Raw genomic sequence first — 24,984 nt, forward strand, 5'->3', positions numbered from 1 at the left:
CTTTTTTTTTTTTTTGTCTAGGAAAACATTGTTATAGCAAATATTACAAGCAATAATTACCATGACATAAAACAGCCAGTCACTTATTGTGGGCCTGGTATTATGCTCATGTTATCCAGTCCAACACTTCTGTAAAATTACTCCTGATAATGAGAGGTACATTAACAAAAGTAACAGTCACCAGATGAAATCACAGCACAAATTTAACTGCGATGAAGATACCATCTTCATCACCTTCCATAATGGCCCCTGGGAGCTGTATTCTGTAGGAAAACCATAGATGCACATTGTAAACATTTACCAAGGTCTTACTGAATAGCTAAAAAATACCCATGTTAAGTTTGATACTACTAACTTTATTTCTATCTACCAAAGATAACACAAAGTAAGATCATACTTTTATAACAAGATAGCATATTTTGTCATTACAGAATTCAAATCTCCTCCCATTCCACACAGAGAAATACATTCTTTTCCACTGTTAGTCAACAACGTAAATATTCAATTTTTTTTATTATTATTTCAACAACATAAGCACTGGCCTAACAGTCTAATTTCTTCATCTTCAGGTAACAAACCTAGAAGTGGTTCATCATGTGCAATGCTCCATGATAATCAGAGTATTCAGAGTTACTGACATTTCGCCTTTCACTACAATTATTTAAATAATTCTTTTCATACACAACACAGCAAATGGAACTTTTTTCTTCAGAATGCATGGAAGTCTCAGAGGTGCAGTTATTAGTTTAGCCTTAAAATCATACCCACTGCAGTCACAGAATCCTTAGGTTGGAAAGACCTTTGAGATCATGATGTCCAACCATACTCGTCCACGACTAAATCATACCCCTAAGCACTTCATCTACCCATCTTTTAAATACCTCTAGAGATGGCAACTCGATCACCTCCCTGGGCAGCCTGCTCAGTGCTTAATAACCCTTTCTGTGAAGGAAGTTTTTCCTAATGTCCAATCTGAACCTCCCCAGCACAGCTTGAGGCCATTCCCTCTCATCCTATCACCTGTCACTTGGGAGAAGAGACCAACACCCATTTCTCTACAACCTCCTTTCAGGTAGTTGTAGACAGTGATAAAAGTCTCCCCTCAGCCTCCTCTTCTCAAATCTAAACAACCCCAGTTCCCTCAGCCACTTCTCACAAGACTTATTCTCCAGCCCCTTCACCAGCTTCATTGCTCTTCTCTGCACATGGTCCAGGACCTTAATGTCATTCTTGTAGTGAGGAGCCCAAAACTGAACACAGTATGTGAGGTGCAGCCTCACCAGTGCCGCGTAAATGGGCAGAATCACTTCCCTGGTTCTGCTGGCCACGCCGTTTCTGATACAAGCCAAGGTGCTATTGGCTTTCTTGGCCACCTGGGCACACTGCTGGCTCACGTTCAATCAGCTGTCAACCAACACTCCGGGGTCCCTCTTCACCAGGAAGCATTCAAGCCACTCTTCCCCAGGCCTGTAGTGCTGCACAGGGATTTTGTGTCCCAAGTGCAGGACTCTGCATTTGTCCTTGTTAAACCTCATCTTGTTGGCCTCAGCCCATCGATTCAGGCTGTTCAGATCCCTTTGCAGAGCCTTCCTACCCTCAAGCAGACCAACACTTCCTCCCAGCTTAGTGTCATCCGTGAACTTACTTAAGGGTATATTCAATCTCTTCATCCAGGTCATTGATAAAGATATTGAACAGAATGGGACCCAGCACTGAGCCCTGGGGGGACACCACTTGTGACCGGCCTCCGACTGGATTTAGCTCCATTTACTGTGAAACATAGGCTTGGAGATCTGAGGGGAACTGCAAACGCAAAACATCTTGCTTGTGAGGCAGACAGTCCATAATTTCCATAGATTCAAATATCCTCTCCTCTTCAGCTTCTGCCCTCTCATCTTAGTCCCTCTGTCTTGTGATGCTCTGCTCAAGTTCTCCTATACTCTCTTTTTTTAACTTGACACCAGATTTCCCTTAGCATGCCTGCCTTTTCCTACATCTATCAGAGAACTGTGGAGGAAAAGTCCTGCTACAATTTAATGAAAATTCAAAGTTGAAGATAAATAAAGTCATTAGTGAGTAAACACATCTTTTATTAGAAGAGACGGCAAGGAGTAGCTTTAGCCTGTGAGAAGCTGGCAGTCTACATTTGGTGCCTGCTTTCCACCCACTTTGACCGAGTCCTCTCTGCAGTACTGGACAACCACAGCCATCTCCCCACTGCTCTCTTGGGAGTGCCCAGTAAGGGTGTTAGCTACTTTGGACAAAAGAGATGTGGCCTGCATGGAGAATGAGTTACTTCTCTGTGAGTCACTGCCTGAAAGCAGCAGTTTTTATAAATGCAGTTTTATACAAGCAGTTTTTAATATGACACAAACATGACCCCTTCCAGAGGTAGAGTATACACACTATCCTGTAGATACACTACGTTTTGTGCAACCTAGAGCACTGTAGCTAAACACTATCTGTGCAAAACATTACTGTGTTCTGAAAATTTACCATTTTAATTTAAGGAATAAGTTGGTTTTAGAATATCCATATTTTTTTCTTTCTTTTTTTTCCCCAGATAAATAATGGCAACTGCATTTAATCTTCCTCCATTGCACATCCCAATACAGATGTAGAAACTGCAAAGCAGCTGCGAGTCTCCAGTGGAGCTGATAGCACAGCTTAACTACAGCCTCTCTTACTCTCTTCCAACCAACTCTTCCTATCCATACACAGCCCCAACAGCCTTCTCCTCCTAAATACAAGTCAGCAGGTCACGCAGTGCCCTACTTGTTTAGGGTAATCTTTGCCTTATCTCACCTCCAGTGTGAAGTCCTTATATAAACTATCATTAAGGAAAAGAAGTATGTAGGAAAGTCCTCCTGGATGCAATAACCTTCACACCTCCTGCTATCTTTAAAAGCTCTCCCTTCTCCCCCCCACCTCCAAATCCCATCAGCATGGTCTAGTTGACACAAGCAACTACGTAAGTGTGCCTGACAACTTGCCCAGCAAGGAGCCCCCTGGGCAGCAGGAATTGTTCCCCATGCTCTACATAAAAGGTTTTTGCTGTTTGCACAGCAGATCTTAGCAGATGAACAAATTTGGGTCAGCATCTTCCTTTACACCTTGCTGCAAATAAGGAAGCACAAGTTTATCTTAGCAGGCTATGCCATTTTCAACTTGTTAAGTACTTCCTTTCACTAATGCCAAAGCACCTGGCTCAGACACTCAAAAGTCAAGTTCTCATCCTGTCAAGAACAAGCTCTGCTAGGGAATGATGTGAGCTGAAGCCTACTACAACAGCAGCGTAAAGATAGCCTGCTGATGAAAAATATGACCCCAGACCACTGCAGTCTACCATCCTGTTGTCGATGATGTGAAGCATTTTGGAAATTATCCAAACACTTTTCTGGATTTTTTTCAGGGAAAGAAGATGCTCACTCTTACAACACTGATGGTTGTGGCTGCAGCTTCCGTAGTAGCCTCAACTCACTCCTTGGTTTGCATTATCAGAAAGGTATTGATCACAGAGCGCACATAGGAGAAAAAAACACATCCAAAAATCAGTGTGCCTCAGGCACTACCCCAAAGGGAAGGAAGGATAAAAAGGACCTTGAACAGCTTGATATGGGACTTCAAGAACTGTGGGACTTAGAGCTTAGCCAGCTAAAACAGATTAAAACAACATTCATGACAGAGTTTGGAGAGAAAGCAGCCCATCTGTGCTTCAGAGATGACTGCTAATAGTGAAAAAATACACGGCAGAACCTGTTGCAGAGCCTGCATTAACTGCAATGGCTGGGAGTTTTACAATGTTTTGATAATGTACACAACTAAACTGGAGTAAAAGGAGAAGAGAGAGAGCACACACGTGTGTGTATATGCACAGAACGTTAGATAAGCATCATTCTAGCATTCACAATTGTATTTGTTTGTTCCACGCATAATCTTCCATCCCCCTCCGCAGGACCCTATAGCTGAATTTTGATTCATTCATTATAGAAAATAAGAAAAAGAGCAAAGCATCAGATGCATATTTGTGCTTCACGTTAAAGGACTATCTTAAAAAGAGAATATTTAGCTTCTAATGCTAGGAGAATTCATAGTCACATGTGTTGCTGTCTGTACACGTTCCATAAACAAGATTTGCTAACTAGAGGTATTCAGCTATAAACAGAAACATGTGGAGCATGATAAACCTCTTTGAAGCAAGCATCTATAATGTCACAGCCTCCAAAAAACATTTCGCAAGCAAAAGTACTGTTAAAACAGTAACACATGCTTTAGGACTACTTTTTTTTCAGTCTTGCTTTGCAACCAGGGCCATGTTTTGTAGAACTGAAAAATAAACTCAAGGGCAGATTCAGAATGTGACAGTTTCTGTACGTCTGCTCTTCTCCCTGCCCTCCCTGCTCACCGCCGTGCTGAAGGGATGCTCTGTCACAAGGGATACATCAATCGGCCAACCAGTAAGGTTGTTATGCAACACATCCATCTGTGGTTCCTCTGCTGGCTGTTACTGCTCGCCTTAGGACAGCCAACCGTGTTGGCATCCTTGCTTTGTGTTTAAAAGGTTCTCCTTGTTCTTTAAATAACTCTAAGAATGTCGTTTATGTGACTTCTTGCTGCCACACTGGCTCGTGAGGAGCAGTGTATGGAGTCCTGGTGGTACAATGCTGCTTCTGGGTCTGCAGTACTGGGAACCGGCAAAATTCTACCTTTCCAAAGCAGAAACCCAGCATAAAAAACAGGATGAGAGGTGAAAATACCAAGGCTTCAGCCCCAGGCAGTTTATTTTGCCCAACCCTCCATCCAGGCTGATGCCTGATGACCAAGCACGTCTGTAGTTGAGCTATGCAACAAAGACCCCAGCCCAGGAGGAGAAAGAGATGCTGCTCTCTTCTGCTCCCACTGCTCCATCAGGGACTGGAGTGACCCGGCACTGGTGTTCACCAGACTCCCGTTGGTTTGAATTGGTCTGGTTTCTGTGCTTCTCCCTGAACAACTGAACTATTGGTAACTGCAAAATTTTGTTCCAGATTAATTAGTGTTTAGATAAACATACACCTAAATTTGGTGCATATGCCTATGCCTATGCTTTAGCCGAAGATTAATAACTAGAAAACACACACTTTCAAATGGATAATGCTATAGGCAAACACACAGCCAAATGTATCGAAAAAACCCAAAACACTGAAAACAGCTTTGGCCAAATTCTGTAACTCACACCTTCCTCCAGCACACCTCACTCCCAAGTAAGATATTTGAGACAAAGTGAAACATTTATCTATTGATATGAGAAAAGACAACTGTAGCATAAAGCTTAGTGTGTTAGGGCTATTTAAACATATTCACATTCTGTTAACACCAGCAGACAGCTGTTACTTTGGTATCCAGAATCAGAGGAGCACATTTGAGCCATTCAAATCACTGTATGGTAGAGGACCAGTCAAAAATACCATCTTTCTGAAATATTTTATGAAAATCTAAAGCAAAATAAAACTATGTTTAAAACTATGTTGTTGCATGTGTGTTCACAGTCATGCTTTCTCTGGAATAAGCAGTAATTTGGACACAAAACCTAGGAATATTTTTCCAATAATATTAAGGCAACAACTTTTGAAAAAGAAAAACAAAAAAAACAAAAAAAAGAGAGAGGCAAAACTCCAATCAACCAAAAAAACCCCGTGCAGCACTCAGTTGTTGCAATCAGACAATGTGATCAACATAGTCTCACACATCACTCTTGAATCAGAGACATGTTTTCTCTGATTTCAGATTTTTACCTAGAAGGCATCAGAGTTATATAGGGAAGCCCTCATGTCTAGCACAACTTTGCTACAGTATTATTGCCAATGAATAGTCAAGATTTTGGATAATCCAAGCATGGCCTACGTTTCTTTGATTCATCTTCTCATTTTTTTATTAATCAAGAATAATTTTCTTTTCAATAGTTTTTTTTAAACTACCATTACTGGGGAAAAAAAAATCACCTAAGACTCATTAAGGTCTAAGAAACATGTAATGTTGTAAAAGTTGCTTTCACAAAAATTTTCACAAGCAACGTAAGAGCTCAGAGTATAATCTAGCAAGCAAGGGCTGTGTTCTCAGCAAACACTACATGGAACAGTATTTCTACAGCCAGTGTAACAGGTTCTCTAACACTGCAAAACGTTTGGAATACGCATTTCTGAGTCATTATGAGCGGGCTGGGAGTTATTGCAATGTCAGTTCTGAAAAGGGGTATTTGCTTCAAGAACTAGGTAAAGAGAGACAGCTACAAAAGAGAGAGACTTTTCTGTCAGTGATCTGAACAAGGTCTGTTCCCAAAACTAAACTACAGGGACAAAATCCACAGGGTCAATATTTATCTTTTTTTAATCAGAGCCTCTCTTCAGTTCCACCTTCTGTGAACAGAAGTTTGTAAAAAATTAACATTCTGAGGAGCTTTTTTTACAGCTAGAATTTTAACTGTTCTCTTAGATCAAGCCGTAGACTCAGTATCCATTTTCCACTTTTTTTTCCTCCATAATAGTTGTGACTTTTAGTATTTTATCAGATAAAAATTGTGCATCTTAAAGCCATGCCCTCATATGACACAGCATTTTCCCACTTTAAGACTGCTGCAGAACCCATTAGCTGAAATTTTGTTTCCATTGTCCACAGTCCTCTGTACTAAACAAAAAATCAGATGTGAAATATTTCATTAAGTTATAGGCTGCCTTTTTCTTCTCTGAGTTAAGATCTAATTTGACATGTGCAATAGCAATTGATTATATAACGCTCTTTAAAATTCATTTATAGCAGTGACAAGAATATGGTTATTGGTGTAAAGAGAAAATAAATACGTGCTCTATTCAGAAATCAGCTGACAGCCTGGGTGAGTTGTTACTTGATTTAATTTCCATTAATTTTCCACTGGAGAAACTCCCAGTATGGAACACAAGACTCAACGAGAAGTTTCTGCAAATATCTGGCTCTCTTAGCCAAGTGATCCTTTCTCTGTGCCATTTTAAGCCAAATGTGTTTAAATCAATGGGTTTGTGCATGACTGGCTATTTCAAGCCTTGCAGAAACAACCAAAAACCAGGGCACCACTAGTGCACTGCATGAAATGCTTTGAGAAGCCCTCTGATTAGAAAAATCAAATGGTCAACTAATAAAAACCACATTTTTTTTCCAAAGATTTTACTCCTTATTATACTTGCCATAAATACAAAGGGTCTAAACCTGTAAAATTCCGTTTGTGCCAAGAACCTTACCAAAATTCACTGGCTTTTTTTCCTCTGAAACAGAACCTCCACCCATGCAGAAAACACCTGTCTGGCATTTATTATAGGATTAAAATGCATCTGTATTATGACTTTAGCCCCATGCAAGGGAATGTGATTACTTACTTCAATTTTTAGTATTTATTTATTCATTCTGGAAAATGAAATGCGGGATTATGCAATAGCTAAGTCAATAAACGGCCTTGCATTTCCAAATCAGGAAAAATGTTCCCATTAATTTCAAACTCGGTTCTGGAAATTGTGTACTAGAAATGGCCACATGAAAATGCATGTATTGGTCACTTCTAAATAATTGCTTTCAAAATGAGTGCTCCTGAAACACTCAATAACTAAATATAAGCATGAATTAAATTACACCTGTATGGTACAACACAACAGAATTATACTACATATAATATATACACATATATATTCTATGTGTGTGTGTATATACATACATCAGCTCCCAATGAGCTAAGAGAGGTCCCAGCAGGTAGACAGCTTGGCACCTCGGGGAAAGGCAAAGTTGCTCACTCTTAGTGTGACAGCTCAATATTAGGCCCAGGCAACCAACCACCAGGTGTGATACAAGCAAAGGAAGTTCAAATCTGCATTCCTCATCACCCAGGCAAAGCTCTCACATCTGCAAGAATCTGGAAATCTTGGCTGCACCTCAGGAAATCAAAACCCAGGCCCAAATTAAAAACAAACACATTCTGTTAAGTTTGTTAATATATGAAAACAAGTAGAGGTTTCCTTCCTTTCTTCCACCCTCAGAACCATCCTTTCCCACCACACCTAGAGTTTTAAAAAATACTGCAAACAACAGAAAACGAAAAGTATTCTAAAGGCTTTGGTAACAAATCTAGGGCACTCTGCCTGTATTTAAGGTTTTAAATGTAGCAAAATATTCCCTCCAGCTAGATTAATTCAGTTCCCTGGGAACAAAAAGGGTATAGTTGAGAGCACTGATTATTCTCACTCCCCGGCAAGCCACTTACAATCACATTTGCTTTGTAGTTTCCATATGCTTCCGTAATGACTGCAATTGAGGGGTGTTTTGGGTTTTTTTGTACAACCAATTTTGTACCCTTATCATGGCTAGCAAGAAAGCAGCACTACCTCTCCTATCAAGTCCCCATGCTCAAATACCCACACTTTAACCTCAATGACTAGAAATGTGTTTTTATCAGTGCAACACTCAGTGCTACTCCTTCTGTAGGGTCTGCAAGGAAGGAACAGGTTTCTGTCAAGAAGCGCTTCTCTCACGTAAGATTTTTCACATTTTAAAACAAATTGTCTTGAAGAATCAGTAAGTTTGACAAACCATTGCCACAAGCAATAAACATGGTTTTAAAAATGCTCCTTTTGAGGATTTTTAAACCAAAAACTTGGCATACATGACACGGAACTTCAGTTAAAGGACCAGTTAGAAACACATGCAAAGCTGGCTGACAAAGGGTGGGGTTCAGCTCCAGTTTAGGACATCTACCCTAACGTACCCAAGTGGACTATGTGCCTCACTCCTACCACTGTCAACAGAAACCTGGCCTCAATAACTAGCAGAGAAAAGAGATCAGCCGTTACTGGCAGGGTTAAGATTGGGCTTGCCTAAATTTGGGTATCCAGCATCTTCAAGACACCCTAGCATATCCCTACCGGTCATTAGCTGCTGCTCCCTAAGCAAGGTCTCGAGCAGTTCCCACATCATATCCAGAGCTCCACAAAGGCATCTCAAATACCTGACTCCAAGTAACACGGCACTGGATGCTTATGTCTAGCCAGCTCAATCTCTCACTTGGTGCTTCCTCTGGGTCCATTAACTGATCTCTAGGTCAAAAAGCCTCTGTATTGAGGAAATGTCCTGATCGCAACGACTGTACATGAGATGATTAAGTACCACCATCTGAAAGGAAAACCCCATTCTTATTAAGTTTTTCAGAATAAGAAATGTCCTGCATTTAATTCACAACTATTATCAAGGTACTTGCTACTGACAGACAAGCTTAATCATAACTACATTCCTAAAATTAAGATATACCCTGCGATCTTGTAATATGTAGTCTTTCCCAGCAAATCCCCCAAAAGTACAGTAAAAGTATACTAGTCCTAATTTTACTTAAGGAAAGTCAACTGCCAAAAAGAGGGAAGGAGTTTGCACAGCATCAGGTACACCATCGCTACCAGTTGGTGCTACCAATTCAGCAATGAAACCCAGAGCAGATCCATCTCCTTCGTTACTCCTGGAACCAGCAGCATCCTCAACAGCATTTCAAGGCAAATTTCCAAAACATTTAATTAAGCTTTACCTCAGCTAAACCAAGGTGCGGTTGTCTCAGAAGTTCTGCATTTGGGTAGCAGGCTTGTTTTTGCTTTTTTCTCTGAATGAAAACTGCTTGCTGTCTTGAAGATTAAGTTCATCCTTGAGCACAGCTGTACCTAAAGTGCTGCAAAATACTGGAAACTAAATGGTGTTTATTCAACATTAGAGGTTTCTTCAGAGGGACATGCTGGGTTGGTAATGCTGAAGGCATTTTGAGTTCACCTGTGAATAAGTGTATTTTGGCACAGCTCCCAATCGTGGTGTGAAATTAAAAGATTACTGTTTCGAAAGTATACAAGCTAGTATAGTATACCATTTGTCTACTGCAGACAAAGCTGATTATAAGGAACCTGGCACTTAAACTGCAAGTCTATTTGCTTTACTCCAGATTTTCCTCCAGGAGTGGGAGAAGGACAGGGAGCACTGGCAGGCTCCCAGCTGAAACATTTCATAGGCACCGAAGAGCTGTTACCTGCTGCCCATGCTTCTAGAATCTTTCATGACAATAAAAACAACCTACACTTTGAATTAATGTAAGTCCTTCAACCTCTTCAGTAGCAGGTCTTTTTTTATTAAAAAACATTCTATAGCACAGTATACAGAGAATATTCTTCCTTTTCCTTCATGGAAGAGAACAGGTAGTGCAGCATTTCCATGCTCTAATCGGTCCCTGTGAATTTTAGAAAATAAGTATTTTCTAATTTGGCAACTTTCTGATGAACTTATTGATAAGACCAGCTTGGTCCTTGAATTGAATTACTTCCCCCAGCAACAGGTTCATTTAGTATCAGTCTCCAGCAAAATATTCAGCTGTTTGTTCACTTCCAGGTTACTCAGCCAGACTCTCTCCTTAGACCCCAAACCCAAAGCTGAAAGGGGGACACAGTGGTATTACGGTAACCTGGCATAATAACTCAGTCTCGTCCACTATTTCATTTCAGATTTCTCTGCATTTGTATTGTTGCTGATTTTCAAACAGCTGCTCTTCAGCCATTTTAGGAGACTGACTTTCTCCAAAATGAAGGCAGAATTTTTAATTTCTTCCTTAAATTTGTGTAAGGAAAATCCTAAATAACTTATATTCAGTCAGATTCCTGAAAACAGTGAAAAGCAAAACTAATTAGTTCTCGGATATTTTCTCACAGATAATTTTTTAAAATTAGTAAATAATGAGTTTAAATACGGCCTCTAGAAATGTAAGAATATGCTTGGTTTTTCTTAACAGTCCAAGTTTTACATTTAATTTCCTTTTAGAAATGAGAACCCAGTTATAGAGTAGAGTAATACAATCTTATCAATACTACATTGTTATCTAAACAAGAAACATACATACACACACATTAGGTCTGTATTTTCACCTCCTACAAGAAGGCAATTCAGATTTTCCTTGAAAACTAGTAGTGTAAAAATGTTAAGGAGTAGGAATCGGGGGAGAAAAACCAACACCTGCTTATTTTGGGAATTGCAGACATGCCATTTTCTAGCAGCATTGTGGAAGCAAAATAGAGTTCACTCTTTTGTTTTGCACTGATGCTCGATTTTATTTAGTAGAAGCTCTCATAGGTCTTTAAATAATTCATAATGCAGCGCCTGTTGTTTAGTTCAAGGAGGGAGCTTGGAGAATGTTAATCAAACTAGAGATGAATTGGCACAGCTGTAAATCTGCAAGACTCCTCCCCAATGAGCTCATCCCCTACCAGTGCAAATTAGAATGACATCATGCTTGCAAAGCCACGTGCACTCACATTCACTCACTCGATCCTTCCCTGTCTCCTCCTCCCCACACAGGATTTCTGCTGCTTTTTCACACAGCTTTTTCCAAAAGAGATCATTTATTATGTACTGTTATTCCTAGGCAGAAGGAACAGAAGCTGGAGAACCTGCTGCTACATCCATGGGTTTTGTCCCATTAGGTCTGTCATGGCTTCAGCACATACACAAAGCAATGCATCATTCAATCTGGAAAAAAATGAAACCACCTATTTATCAGTTTAGCACACCAAAAACAATTTAAAAATAAGTATTAAGAGAGATGGCTTTGAATGAGATCCACCAGTACACTTCAAAGGACTGCTCAATGATTTCACTTGATTTACATTGAGCATGCAACTTCATGACCTTCTGCTCATCACAACACTCTCAAACTCAGGTCTCAAACAGATGTGTTTGAAAAATAAAGAAATCATATAGCCATGCTATTGAAATCTGTCATTTCCCTAGCCCTGTTCTAGTTAGCCATCAGACACTTAAGGCACAGATACAAAAATATGCAACATAGGTAAACAATCAGAACTTACTAATAATGGACAATTTAACAGACAAACTAAATAGCTAATAAAAAGTCCACAGACAAAAATAATGTCTGGGGATCAAATGCTCAGAAAACAATTTTGATACTAACCTGTAGAAATCCAAGTTGTTTTCCTAATTGTCCATGAACAGAAAGGGCAGCTGCGTTTGTTTACTCTTACACATATGCTAGCCCAGGTCCATGACGAGCTTAGTAACTTCAGCAAATACAGTTAGCATTAACATTAACAAGCTCATTTAGGTCTATTTCATACTCTTCAATAATCAAAGTTATTCTTTTACTGAAGGAGTTTATAAAACTACGGATTGCAGTAGAAAGCACAGATCAGTTGTCCAATGCAGCCAGCATACCACTCAACAAAACAAAATTGGAAACAACTCTCACTCTCATAGCATCTACTGATCTGGTAAACAGCCCACGCAAAGATCAGGTTTCTTTCTTTGTACTGAATAACAGCAACTACACAATCCCACATATGAGAATGTAATGGGGAAGAAATATAACAAAAGAGAAATTTTAAACCTTATCACTATGTATGCCTCATAAAACACACCAAAAAAATACGCTTTTTGCAATTTTGAAATTTTTGATACTTGTTTTCTGACCATTTGTAAAAGCCTTTATAAAAACCACTCACAGCTAAGTCATGTAGATTTAATGCAAAGTATCACCTCTTGCCTTGTATCCCAGCTCAAAACCAAGGGACTAGGTTTCTGCTCCATGTGAGAGTAACAGAATATGGCTGCAGGAGGCTTACAAACGTGCAGTCCTAATCTCAAATAGCTGGATTTTCTAGGCTTCATGTTGCCTGTTGAACTACGCTATCTAACATCCACTGTTTGGAGATAAAAAGGCACAGAGTGGATTCTTGGTAAAGTCTGAAGAGCTTTGCAGGCAACAACATACTGGAGAATTAAAACAGGCTACTGAATAAAAGGATTATAATGATTCGGATGCACATGAAAAAACATAAAATGAGAAGAAACCAAACACAGACAAGATACAGAAGCAGTGCCCTTGACAGTGATGAAGGATGTGGGGCAGCAGGATGCATCCAGAAGCCAGAACCACGTGGACTAAGCCAAGATAGAAGGTGCACCACAGTAAGAGGGGTATTCCAGTCACCAGAGGCATGGCTGCTCATCTCAGGGCAGAACACAACCAGGGTGTTTTGCAAGTGTCAGAAATGTCTGGTGAGCACTTGGGGAAAAAAAACAAAACAACACCAAAAAATCCACAAAAAAGGAATCAGTCAGCAGACAGAAGGAGAGGGGTTGCAGAGGGGCAAAGCTCTGTTGCCACCTGACATGACCTGCCTGGCATGGAAGCAGAAGGGGAAAAAGCCGTACTCACAGAATACAGGACTTTATTAGGTAAGAGAACTTCAGCACTATGACAAGGCATTGTGTTTTCAGTGTGTAGTACAGTCATGTCATTCCTAGACTAGGCCATTTTTCAGATACCAGCATAAAACCAAAACAGAACTGCTCACTGAACTGTGGAGTAATTTTTCCATCCACAAGCAGGAAGCTTAATTATTTCAAACTAATACAAGTCCTAAATACATTTTCAGATATGAGATTAAGAAAACTAAAAAAATATGTGCCCAGAAAAGAACAAATGCATTAACAAAACCATATTTTAGCCATAGCATTGCACCAGCAAACACAAAAGACCAAGTCCAAAGCAAAGGCCAGCAGGCATTCTATGCTTCTACGCTCTCCCGTTGGGGCTGTCAGGTATAGCAGATCAAAGTCCTTTTGGTGAGTGTCAACAGACACAGCAAATCCTCGTAATCACAGAAGGGCACAGTAAAGAAAGGCCTGACCCGAAGGGCACAGTAAAGAAAGGCCTGACCCCATCAGAGGGGGGAATTTATGTGGGATTTCTGAAATTGTACAAACACTAGATGCAGTAAAGCAACACCCGCACAAATGCTCTGGTTCTTCCTTGAATCTCCTTCCACTCTAAGGAATCTTGCCTAGCCTTCATAAGTAAACAGCTCCATGTTAACATGCTCAAGAATTCAGAAAATAAGATTTTGACAGAGGAAAACAAGCCAAAACTTCCCTTCTAATCGAAGTGCAGATTTTAAATCCTGTAAACAGACTTTGTATTATGAAGAATTGTTTGGAAATCACTCATCTTAGCATCAAAGTCTTTGGCAATTATCTTCCGATCCAAGTTCTGTGGCTTCATTCTACCACTGCCTGAGGATACAGACTTATCCTTTAGCGTTTACTGTCTTATAACGTCAAGCAGCTTGGGCCTCCCCCAAAATTGGAATGCTCTGAATTAATTTGGACAAAAGCTAAGCAGAAAGTTAAGATGAAACAATAATCATTTCACCTCTCTACGCTATTACTTTGCCTCACAAGATGCTTACAAAATGTGTCACTAATAATTCTGCTCTAAAAAAGTAATTTTAGATTTGTAATTGAAAAACAAGAAAGTTTTTACCTAAGCCTTTACCCATCTTCTTTCCATCTGCACATAACAGCAGAAAGACTTAATGCAATTTAGAGAAGAATGGCACTCAGTTTTAGTCTTTAGTGCTCAATAAGCCTCTCAAAGCAGAAAATATGCAAATGAAGAGCTACAATATGGAAGAATTCTATTGACGTAGAAGAACTGTACTTCTGCTGCTTTCAAAACGTGCACAGAACAATTCCCACTTGGAAGTCAAAGTGGTAGGCATACTTTGATTACTTATTATTTATGTTTTTTTTAAATAATCTAATTCTGTAAAAGTTATTCTGAAAATCTAAAGCCTAACCTTCCTGGGGATTGTTTCAATGATAACACCACAATATATAATAGGCAGTCAGTGTAACTTACTAACAACTGTTAAAAAAAAACCTCATAGAAGTACCGTAATTGATTATGTGGCTTTTTCATAATGCATTAATTAAATTAATATATGTATTAATTTACATTTCTTTCATCTGTAACACAAGACCAGAGCCAAAGACCACTCACATGTAGAGTTCTAGATCATAATATTGAAGAGGGGCAGGTGTACCATCACCAGCTGCAAAAGAACATGTGTGCCCAAAAACAGGAGGAGGTGGTCAATCTATGGTATAACATCAGGCAGAAGTGACACTTTAAGGAAGACCTTAAGACCTGCAGAACAAATCAAGTTGTGCAAGCCATAGGAAACATGGAGCTTGGCACAAGGAAAGTACATGGAGAATAAGCAATAAAGAAACTTTTGGATTAAATAACCAGAAAGATACCAAGAGCTAAGATGGTCAGAAGTGATCGGAGTTCAACAACACAGGTGAATAACTGGCAAATACTAGGTTTGAAGAAAACAAAATAAGGCCTCCTCATTGGCTACTTAATTTTTCTGCTTGTACTGTTTCTCTTCTATGTGCCAGTAAAGCACCATATGATACTACTAATAATGCTCGACTCATTATTTAAAACAAGAAAACAATTATTTTAAAATAAAGTCAAGTTATTGTCTGTTCTAAAGTTACTTATTCTCCAGTTAAAAATAAATATCACCAGCATAATCAGGACTCTGGTCTTCTAAGCTCCTTCACTCCTTAACATTTATTGTAAAAAGAGAGGTTTACTTTGGTTAAACACAGCTTTTCAAGTTTCATTAAGATACAGCAATGCTGTATTTTGTGGAGCTCCATTACTTTGAACTTTATCTAATACTTGTTGCAAGACAACCAACAGGTAAGAACTGCAGGACAGCAAGGAGTTACTTCAGATCCTTACACCAGTCATTAAAAACAAATTTTTATTCTGGTGAATAATCATTCATTAGTACTGCTTCCTTCAACTGGCAGCAGATTGTCACATTTCAAATACAATTTTATTTTCTTTGAACAGAGGTTTCCACTATGTGGAACAAGAAATAAGAGTTTATCAGACAGAGACTAAAACTTTTTAAATATTTTCACAGTATTCAATCATTGCGATGGGATGCGTAGTTTGGAGAGTCTTACTGAACAAAAGCAAAGCACGGGGAGAGACTGGCAATGAACCACTGATGCTGCACAGAGCCACTTTTACCTCTGTATTTGTCATTGATACAAATTTTCTGTAGTACTGTTTCAATTATTTATATACATCTATAAAGTACACATTCTATAGTCCATTTTAAGTCTCCTAGAAGCTATTTTTCTATAAATTAACTGAAAAAACATGCTCTACGAAGCATTCTCTTAGACACTTCTCTGGTGCACATTAAAAGCATGACCAAATTTGCATCTGTATCACAAATTGAAAAGCCCCACACGAAGATTTGAAGAAGCTGAAAGTAATATGGGAAAACTAGAACAAGAGTTCTGAGATGATTATACAGATGAGAAATGCCTTGATACACAAAAATTTATATTGCCATATAGGTTTGAGAAGAAATTCTTTACCTTGTCTCTTAAATCTCTAGCCTTAAGGTAATGGCCCACAGTAACAAAAATTACACATGATGCAATGAAGTGGATCTCAATTAACTAGCCCTTCATTTTGCTTTGATTATCCAACCACCTCGGACATCCAGTGCATTCATGCACAGCCACACTGTGGCTGGCAGGGCACAGAAACCAGTGTAGAGCCACAGGGCAAGTCCTTGCTAACGCCTTCCAAAACCACTTCCAAATCAATTCCTGCTTCCAAATCAGTTATGCAAGGTGGAGATTAGTACCTTTGCACCTTTCAGGCTTCTGACCAACTGGGTGTAATGGCTGCATGACTGGTGGCTAAGCTAGACCAGTCACTGTGGGCACTGCCTCCTCCTTCCCAGGTATCGCCTATCCCTCAGTGACAACCCTCCTAGAACCACAACTTACTTAACAGGTGATAGGTAACAATTATTTGTGAATTACAAACTCATCCCATACTTTAAAAGGTACTCCACCTTTTTAAGCTCCTCTAAAAACCCTTTCAAACAAATTTGCTTTGGCCCAAACATCGGCAAGTTTGGGTTCAACTCAGAGGGACAGGCAGGTTCATTATCTGGAACATTTTAGCTAAATCTGTTCAGCAGTTTGAGCTCTACATCTATAAAAACAAACCATTTTTCTGCCATATGTTACACTAAATTTTTATATGCATATAAAATCCACAGTGATGAAGTGCGACTTGCTCTGTCTAACAATCTCATTGAGAATAAACATGTTGTAAAGAAACTAGTGAAGTCTGAGCTCCCACCTTCTTCCTATGAGCACGCAAGAAGGATTTTCAACGGAATATCAGCTGTAGAAGGTAGTGAGCCCCTGGTGTTCCTCGGAGGTGTCAGCTGCATGTTCCCCCAGCACAACGGCTCGCACCTCACTCCTTTAATGTATTCCAGTTGTGACTTAGCTTAAACAGTCTCTGCAACAGTAACCTCTTCAGCAAGCAGCATCAGACTCCAAAGATTATCAATGTCCACAGGTGCTTCCTTTGTTATTTTTTATTTAATTGAAAGCAAACAAACTAGATGTAATTAATGATTGGAGCTAGGAGTGGAGTCTGCTTCCCTTGAGCTTTTCCTCAGAAACCAGAGAGACTTGGGAGCTCAAGTCCCATTTTTAGTAATTCTTCATGAGGCTTAAAAGTTGACAAACATGTAACTGCTGAAAACACAGAACAGGAGCTTTGAAACCCCCACCTTCTAGCAGCAGAGTCGGCACTAAGCTCATCCTGTTGTCTGAGCTTTAGAGAACATCAAAATTGGAAACATGTGTTTTCTTACCCAAAAACCATACCCTTCTTCTGCCATTCATTTTTATACTGGCAGTAAGTTACTGTTACATTTTTATTCTTCTTTTAAATATCTACTACTGTGAAATATACCCTTCCGTTTTAAGATCAGTGTGACTGCAAAATCGGCTTTTAACCAGATGAAAACATAAATATCTCAGTTTTCCATCCCCAGACCATTACTAAAACTTGCTGTAAAACACCTTATCTGGACTGATCAGAGACTGGCAATAACTTACAACTGCTACATGCAGCATGGCACACACTGGAATCCACTACCAAGGCTAACAACTTCGGTGTGTTCATCTAGACAGTTCACTTACCCCAACCTTTTCATAAAGTGGATGATTCTCCATTTGACAAACTCATGCACAGATCTCGCCAAAAAACATTCTGGACAACTGCAAATCTGGGTGGTCAACACCGTTAAAAGCCACACTTTACATGACTTGACTTAACCAGCCAAAGATCTAAGTTTTAAATAAATAAATTACATTTTAAGAATGCATGCTTTTGACCATTCTTTGAATACAAATATGAGAATAGAAACAGCATTTTAACATCTAAGAGAAACCATGGGTCACTGGTTGGGGTTTTTTTTAAGGCCAATACACAAGACAGGAATTAATATTTTTTTTTTTTAATAAGAAGGGGTGCAAGCTTTTACATGGAGTTGGATCAGAGATTTCTCCCTGTTTTTCAACTCGACTTTGAGGTGGGATTTCAAACAAGGGGCCTAAGATGGGACATATAAATGGGGCATAAAAGTTAGAAACAGAAGCTGGCAGTCAGGAAGTCTCCACTTCTAATCCTGGTACAGCCCCTGCCTTGCTGGGCAGGCACTTCCTCCTACTGTATCGCTTCTTGAACATTTTTAAAGCAGTTCTGCTTACTGTTCTCTGTTATTTTAGAACATGTTTGTGTCTGTACAACGCTGAACCATGAAAATGCTGTACTAAGCATTATTATTTTTATTGTCAGCATAGTGCTATCCTGCACACACTGATGTGAACTAAATAACAATGAATAATTTTGAAGGTATCACCATCTGAGTAACTGGTTTAGGGTTTTTTTTCCCAAATAAATTGCTATCTACTTTCTATTCTAAATTATACTGCACAATATTAAGATGTAGTGCAGCACATAAGTATGTAACAGCTCACACAAACCACAAGGTGAATTACACGGGAAACCATTCACATCAAGTGTAGTTAGCAAAGCAGCCATTCTCAGAATACTTAATTTTTGGATGCTGTGTTACAACTGGATGATGCGCCCAAAAATACTCAGTAGGTAATAGCCTTTTTAACAGAGTGGATTGAACAAGGTCACCTGTTCAACCACCCCCAGGTCTAACTTCAACTCTATTCCCATAGAAAACAATTACAGTATCCTTGGGAGGATAAATGACCTCTGAGACTCATCTACACCACAAGCAGTTAGAATTCATGTTCACAAGGCTCTAAAGATATGCTTATATATGTTATATATACCATACATTATATATAGATATTTACACAAAATTTATGTTTCATCACCACTGTTTTGCAATTTGGAGTTTGTCAAAACCTATCTAGTGTATCACTACTCAAACAAACAGTAATCAAGTTTCAAAGCCGCAGAGATGGATGGCTGCCAAGCTCCCTGTTTCCTTTAGCATGTAAAACAATGCATCTGCTTTATACCTACTGTGAACAACCCACATCCAAAGCACCGAATCCTCAAACCAAACCTCCCTACCTCCAGCAGCATCCTGCTGTTGGAAGCCTATGTATGTTTTGGGAAGCACTGAGGGAAAGAGATCTGGACAGAAAGAGCAGCTGGAGTACCTTAGGCATTATAAGAAAGAGATGACTCAGTTTAAATTGCAGAGCCAGCCACAGCGATAAGGTTATTGCTTTTACAAGTGAACAATGGATACGCCTTCCCTAAACTAGTTTTAGTGCCATCCTTCAGTGGACAAAAGTGGCATGTCTGGGCTTCCAGCCATGCATGAACTACAGTAGGTTGGGTCAGGTCCAACACCGAGTCCATACAATGCATTAATGTGGAAAATATTATGCTCCCTTTCCCAGAAAACAAATGCTGGTTTCTGTTTTCAGAACTTGTTACTTCTATCACTATGTTATCCTATTCACTAACCTCAGAGAGGTATTCAACTTGACCAGCTGAAGAGCTCTTTTCCACCTTCACCACTATTTTATCTTTTATGTTAAAAATGAAGAATAGAGGTGGGGGAATAATAATAAAGCCATAGAAAATGCTGATGTTTAAAGGGCAGAAGCCACAAATATCTCATCAGCAACACAGAAACCACAGGCTTGTTCGGTTCCTGCATGCTCAAGGGTTTCTGCCACCATTCATCTCTGCTGACCAGCATCAGTCCCCTTCCCTTCCCATCCCCAACCTGATCCCCTGGCTCCCCAGAGTGTGCCTCAATCCCCTGGCCTCAGCAAAAAGCTGGAGTGTGAACATCTGTGCCACCAGGTGATACTCACCCATCGGATGTTCAATTTCAACTTTATTATTCATATATTATGCAACCCATATTAAACAGCAATAGGACGAAAGGTGTCCCTCCACTCACCAGAAAGAGACTGTCTTCCCCTGTGTAAAATGATGTAGGGGAAATTAAAAACAAGGATGTAAAAAGCAATGAGGGAAGATTTAGCTGTAATTGGAAAAATATCCAGCAGTAAAAATACTTAAAACCTGGCACTGACTGCCCTTCTGAATGATGACCTGACCATAGGTACCAACTTTTAAAAACAGATTATCAAACAGTTATTATAAGGCATACATATAATTGACCTTGCTGGGGGGACAAGTGAAGACCTATATAACCTACAGAAGACCTTCCACCTGTATTTTTGCTGTTCTGATGCTATAAATCAAAGTATGCAAATATCTATCATATCTTCTAAACACATCTCTGAGGCAACAGTATTTAAGCTACCAGTATAATAAATGAGCAATTATTTGGCATAGATGATGATACAGAAAATCTGGCTATACACCAGAAATAAAACATCCAGTCATGCATCTCCTAAAGGACAGAGTCTGGGAAAGCATTCAGCATATTTTTTAAACAGAACATGGTACGAGTTTAAGGTTGTTAAAATCTGTTAAAATATTTTTCATTAAAACAACAGCAATTCTCTCTATCAACAAGAAAAGGCTCTGAGGTAATAAAAGTAAATCCAGTTTTCCCATCAAGACAAACTCTAACATAAAAAATAAATTTATTTTATATACATACATAAACAGATGTTTCAAGGAATAAATATTACCAACCATAGTGTAGATTTCTGTAACATCTTTTATAGATCCCACAACTTCTTCTACAATTGTTGGGTACTGCAGATGATTGTCAGACCTTGTTTTCATTTAAATCAATTAGAATAGATGTGGCAGAGCCAATTTGCTTCAGTGGAGCTACATTACTTGCAAGAGCAGCCTGCTGCATGTGCAGCTTGGCATTGCTCACTCCATCGCAGTCCTTATCCTTTAGAGGTAGCTGCCCCACTGGGGAATGAGCAAAGCTTTTGGATAGCCTGAAAAGGGCCTCAAAAGTGCCCTCAACCCTGGAAAATGTAATTTCTGTAACAGACTCCCAATCACCTCTGCGCAGAACTGGCAGAATGCACTCCTCATACTCCTATCAATGGGGTCCTGCAATGGTCTAGAGATAACTGTGCCGCTTTGAGCTCATGTATAGTGTACACAGAAAACAATTCATTAGACTTAGCAATATATACTGACAAAACTGGTTTAGGAACAGAAGAAACTAGCCACCAATTCATAATGGTTGTTTTCAGGCTTTCTGTTGTCTACTTTTCACTTGGCTTCTGAATTTTTGGTTCGAGTTTTTTTGTTTGGTTGGTTTTATTTGGGCTTTTTTTAGTTGTTTTTTTCCCTGTTTGTTGGGTTCTTTTAACTAGAAAGATAAGCTTCTTCAAAGTCTAGTGTGTTCTTTAGGTTGTACTGTTTACAAAAGTTGGCAACAACTTGTCTGTCACCGTTTATTTAAAGAAAATAATGTGCACATTTTTTGTGGCTTCACCACAGGTGTTACCTAACCAACTTTAATTATCCTGTTGGTGATTTAATTGTACAAAAACATATCCTAGCATGTACACTCATCTGCCCTTGCTTATGAAAGTTTGTTACTCTTGGCTAGATCACAAAAATGAAGGTACTTACACCAAACAAAGCAGATTTTGAACTGTTGTTCCCTGTTCCCCCTGACCCTAAACAACTCGTTATAATCAGCTTATATAACAAATGTTGATAACGTCACAAAAATAGTAGTGAGAAAGTGATGACTGGATTCACATATTTAGTTAGTCAGATTTGCTTTCTCCCAGCTCCTTCCTTCTCTTGACGAACTTCTACTGCTCTCAGGAGCCTTCCTTTCCAATGCAGTAGGGCAGGCAAAGGGTACCTGAATAGTTTCCAGACACACAAATACACTCAGAGCATAATATGAGAACAGGAGCTTTAAGCCATGTAATTCCTTAATTCAGCCCAACACAATTTATCCCAAGAACTGCTTCTAGAATTCATCATAGAAGCTTGAGGAGAGTAATTTCTGAGTATCTGGAAGTATAACTTTTGGAGAGGAAGAAAAATGTATTCCTCACTGGAACTGAAAGGAAGGTTTTAGAAGTCTAACCGTGAAAAATGTAAAGTATTTGAAAGAAGGTGAGCCTTGGAGAGTCGCTGGTGTTTTCAAGGGACGGCTGAAGCAGAGGTATACCCACAGAAGGAACAGCATGGGGACAGCAAGTGGGAGGAAGAGAAAATGCAGCAATAGGTGGGTAGGTGGAAAGCTGTATGACACAATGAGTCAACAGGAGATGTTAAGCAGGAGGGCAATCTAGGCCAAATCCTTTTATGTTCACATGACATCAAGGAATGCATTTATCTCAGACAAGCCTTAATTTAAAAAGTAGGTATGAAAAGCAGAAACACTTAGAACGGCTTAATATTTTCCTCTCAGTGTAGCGATGGATAGGAGGACAGGTTGTTTTCAGTTTTGAAGTCTGACTAAAAGATTTAATTTTCCGTATTTCCTGTTTCTGATATATTTGATGGCAGGTAAATAAGCCACGCTTCTAGGAACACAGAAAGGCAAATAATCATAGAGCCAACAGTACTTTAAAAGGAACAGATGGCACTGAAGGACTATGATGAGCTGGAGCTCCTTCACGAGAGCTGTATTTTACCAGATACGCACAACAAAAACTATCTGGGAACAAGGGTCTCCTCAGCTGCACCCAAGGAGTTCCCTCCATCTCAGGAGGACTTCATGGGTGAAACACTGTGGAGGCTCACCCGCAACCACAATGCTGAGGCGTGGCAGCTACCAAGACTTCAATCCTTGTCCTGCAGAAGCAAGCCTCAGCCATGCTGGGCAGCGCTGGGCAGACGTGGAAGATCTACTGACCCCTCATGGTTTCTTTCACTGCACCTAAATTTTTCCCTGGCTTGCAAATCCAACTCCCCACCACAAATACGCTGCCTCTCTAATTCCTCTGCCATTATAATGACAGGCAAACTCAATTAACACTGTGAACGGTTTGGATGTCTGCACAACAGGTTGCAAAAAAGGAAAAAAACTCCCAAGAAAAAAGGAAAAAAACCCCAAAGATAACTAAGAACATTTGCTGCGTAATGCAATTCAAAGCTTCTATTTGCAGGACCAATACAAGCCATGTTTATTGTTACACATTTTGTTTTAAGTTAAGATGTGAAAGTTTGGTTTTGTACTGCTTTAATGCTAATGACTTATTACAATTGTAGTATAAATCTAGTTAAATTTTCTAAGACTCATATCATACATTCAATGTGGATCTTCTCTCCAAGCTTCTTACTCAGATCAAAAAGCACTAGAACAACAAAACTGCTGCATTCCCCTGCATATATTTGCTTCAGAGGTTAGCAAGAGATCATAATGTATCTTCCTTGTAAAACTTTGAATTTCTGTCAACATCATCATAAAATACATACCACACAATATAAATAAGTGTAACCACAAGCCTTTTTATGTGACACGTTTTAAAAGGGCTTTCAACATCGATTTCACTTTTACTACTTCCATTGCTATTGTTATTCCTGTAATCTAAAAGTACACTAGGTACCAGAAGTAGAAATACTATTTTGGAGAGACTAAAGCTCAGCAAGATATTTCTCAGGATATATCAGAGATGGATGCACAATTATGTCACACAAATATATGCTTACCCTCTGATTACATATAGTTGTATGTATGCATATACATTAAAAAAATAATATTTAATAGCTACTCTGCACTTACTGTGAGAGTTACACAGCTGTAATCTTACAGCCAGGAGCCCAGTGAACCCTCTAAGAGCAACTACCACTATGTAAAATTTACTTCTCTGAGAGACAAGAGACAGCATGAGCATGCCCCATGCTAACAGCCCAACTGTTGCTGATTTAGAGAGGAGAGAAGAAAGAAGAGGGAAGACAGAAGGTCAAATCATTTAGCACAACAGGACGTTAACAAAACAAAGGCCCATGAATTCAGGATGCAGTCCTCAGAAGTTAATAAGCTAGGAAAAAGCAGCCAAAATGTTCTTTTTAAATCACTAACACAGACTTATCAGGAAGTGGCATCAAATCTTTTCTAACAGAGAATTTTTCTTAGAAATAAATATTTAAATAGGCTGAGCATACCCTCTCCAAAATCTTTTTCCTCCTCGCCCAGCCAGTTGAGCAATCACCTCACACCAAGCCATCAAGCACACAGTGCTTCCTGCTCCACACCATATTTGGCACTGTGTGTGCATTTGTATGTATGGGAAGTCCAAAATGCCTTTTTTCAACCTTATTTCACTGCCTGCCTCAGCTTCAAGAGAGGAACAAATTGGACATTCACAGTAAAAATAAAAGAGATGATGCAAATTAAGAGTAAGGGGAGAAGCAGACAAACACAGCAGGGAGCTTAAGTTCAGAAGCACAGAATGGGATGAATGTCCTTCACATACAAAATTAAGTAGAAGTCTATGAAGTATTTTAATAGGGGGAGGTTCATGGGGAAAACGTTACCTGAATACTGGCTTTCCTTCATTATAAAGCTGACCATGACAGTACATCTGCTGCTGGTGGAAATATCCCGCTTTGTCCCTCCTCAAAGAAACAGCCAAGACATTAAGTTTTGGGACACAAGTCAGATCAAATGAGGACCAACAGTATTACAACACAAGAATAACTTATTAAAAGCATCAGTTGGCTATTGACTCGATTTACCATCTGGAATACTGCTATGACTAAAAACATCCATGTGTCAATACAGTAGCAGCCTCAATGCAATATGCAAATGTTGATGCTGTAGAGGACAACTATTTCCATAGCACAACACA

General features: G+C 39.4%; 1 protein-coding gene and 1 long non-coding RNA gene across 3 annotated transcripts in view; both read right to left on the bottom strand.

Moving 5' to 3' along the window:
• The window catches only part of ZNF704 (zinc finger protein 704), an 85,157-nt gene that overhangs the window by 33,038 nt on the left and 27,135 nt on the right, over positions 1-24,984 (bottom strand). The window lies entirely within an intron of this gene.
• On the bottom strand, positions 10,145-12,243 carry LOC138718624 (uncharacterized). Of its 2 annotated transcripts, none has more exons than XR_011337127.1 (3): positions 11,984-12,243; positions 11,338-11,541; positions 10,145-10,252 (listed from the first exon to the last, which is right to left on the bottom strand). It is a non-coding gene; the product is annotated as an uncharacterized lncRNA (long non-coding RNA). The 2 variants fall into 2 exon arrangements; XR_011337126.1 differs by having other exon boundaries at positions 11,328-11,541.

Source organism: Phaenicophaeus curvirostris, chromosome 3 (genome assembly GCF_032191515.1).
Source record: "Phaenicophaeus curvirostris isolate KB17595 chromosome 3, BPBGC_Pcur_1.0, whole genome shotgun sequence".
NCBI classification, from domain to species: Eukaryota; Metazoa; Chordata; class Aves; order Cuculiformes; family Cuculidae; genus Phaenicophaeus; species Phaenicophaeus curvirostris.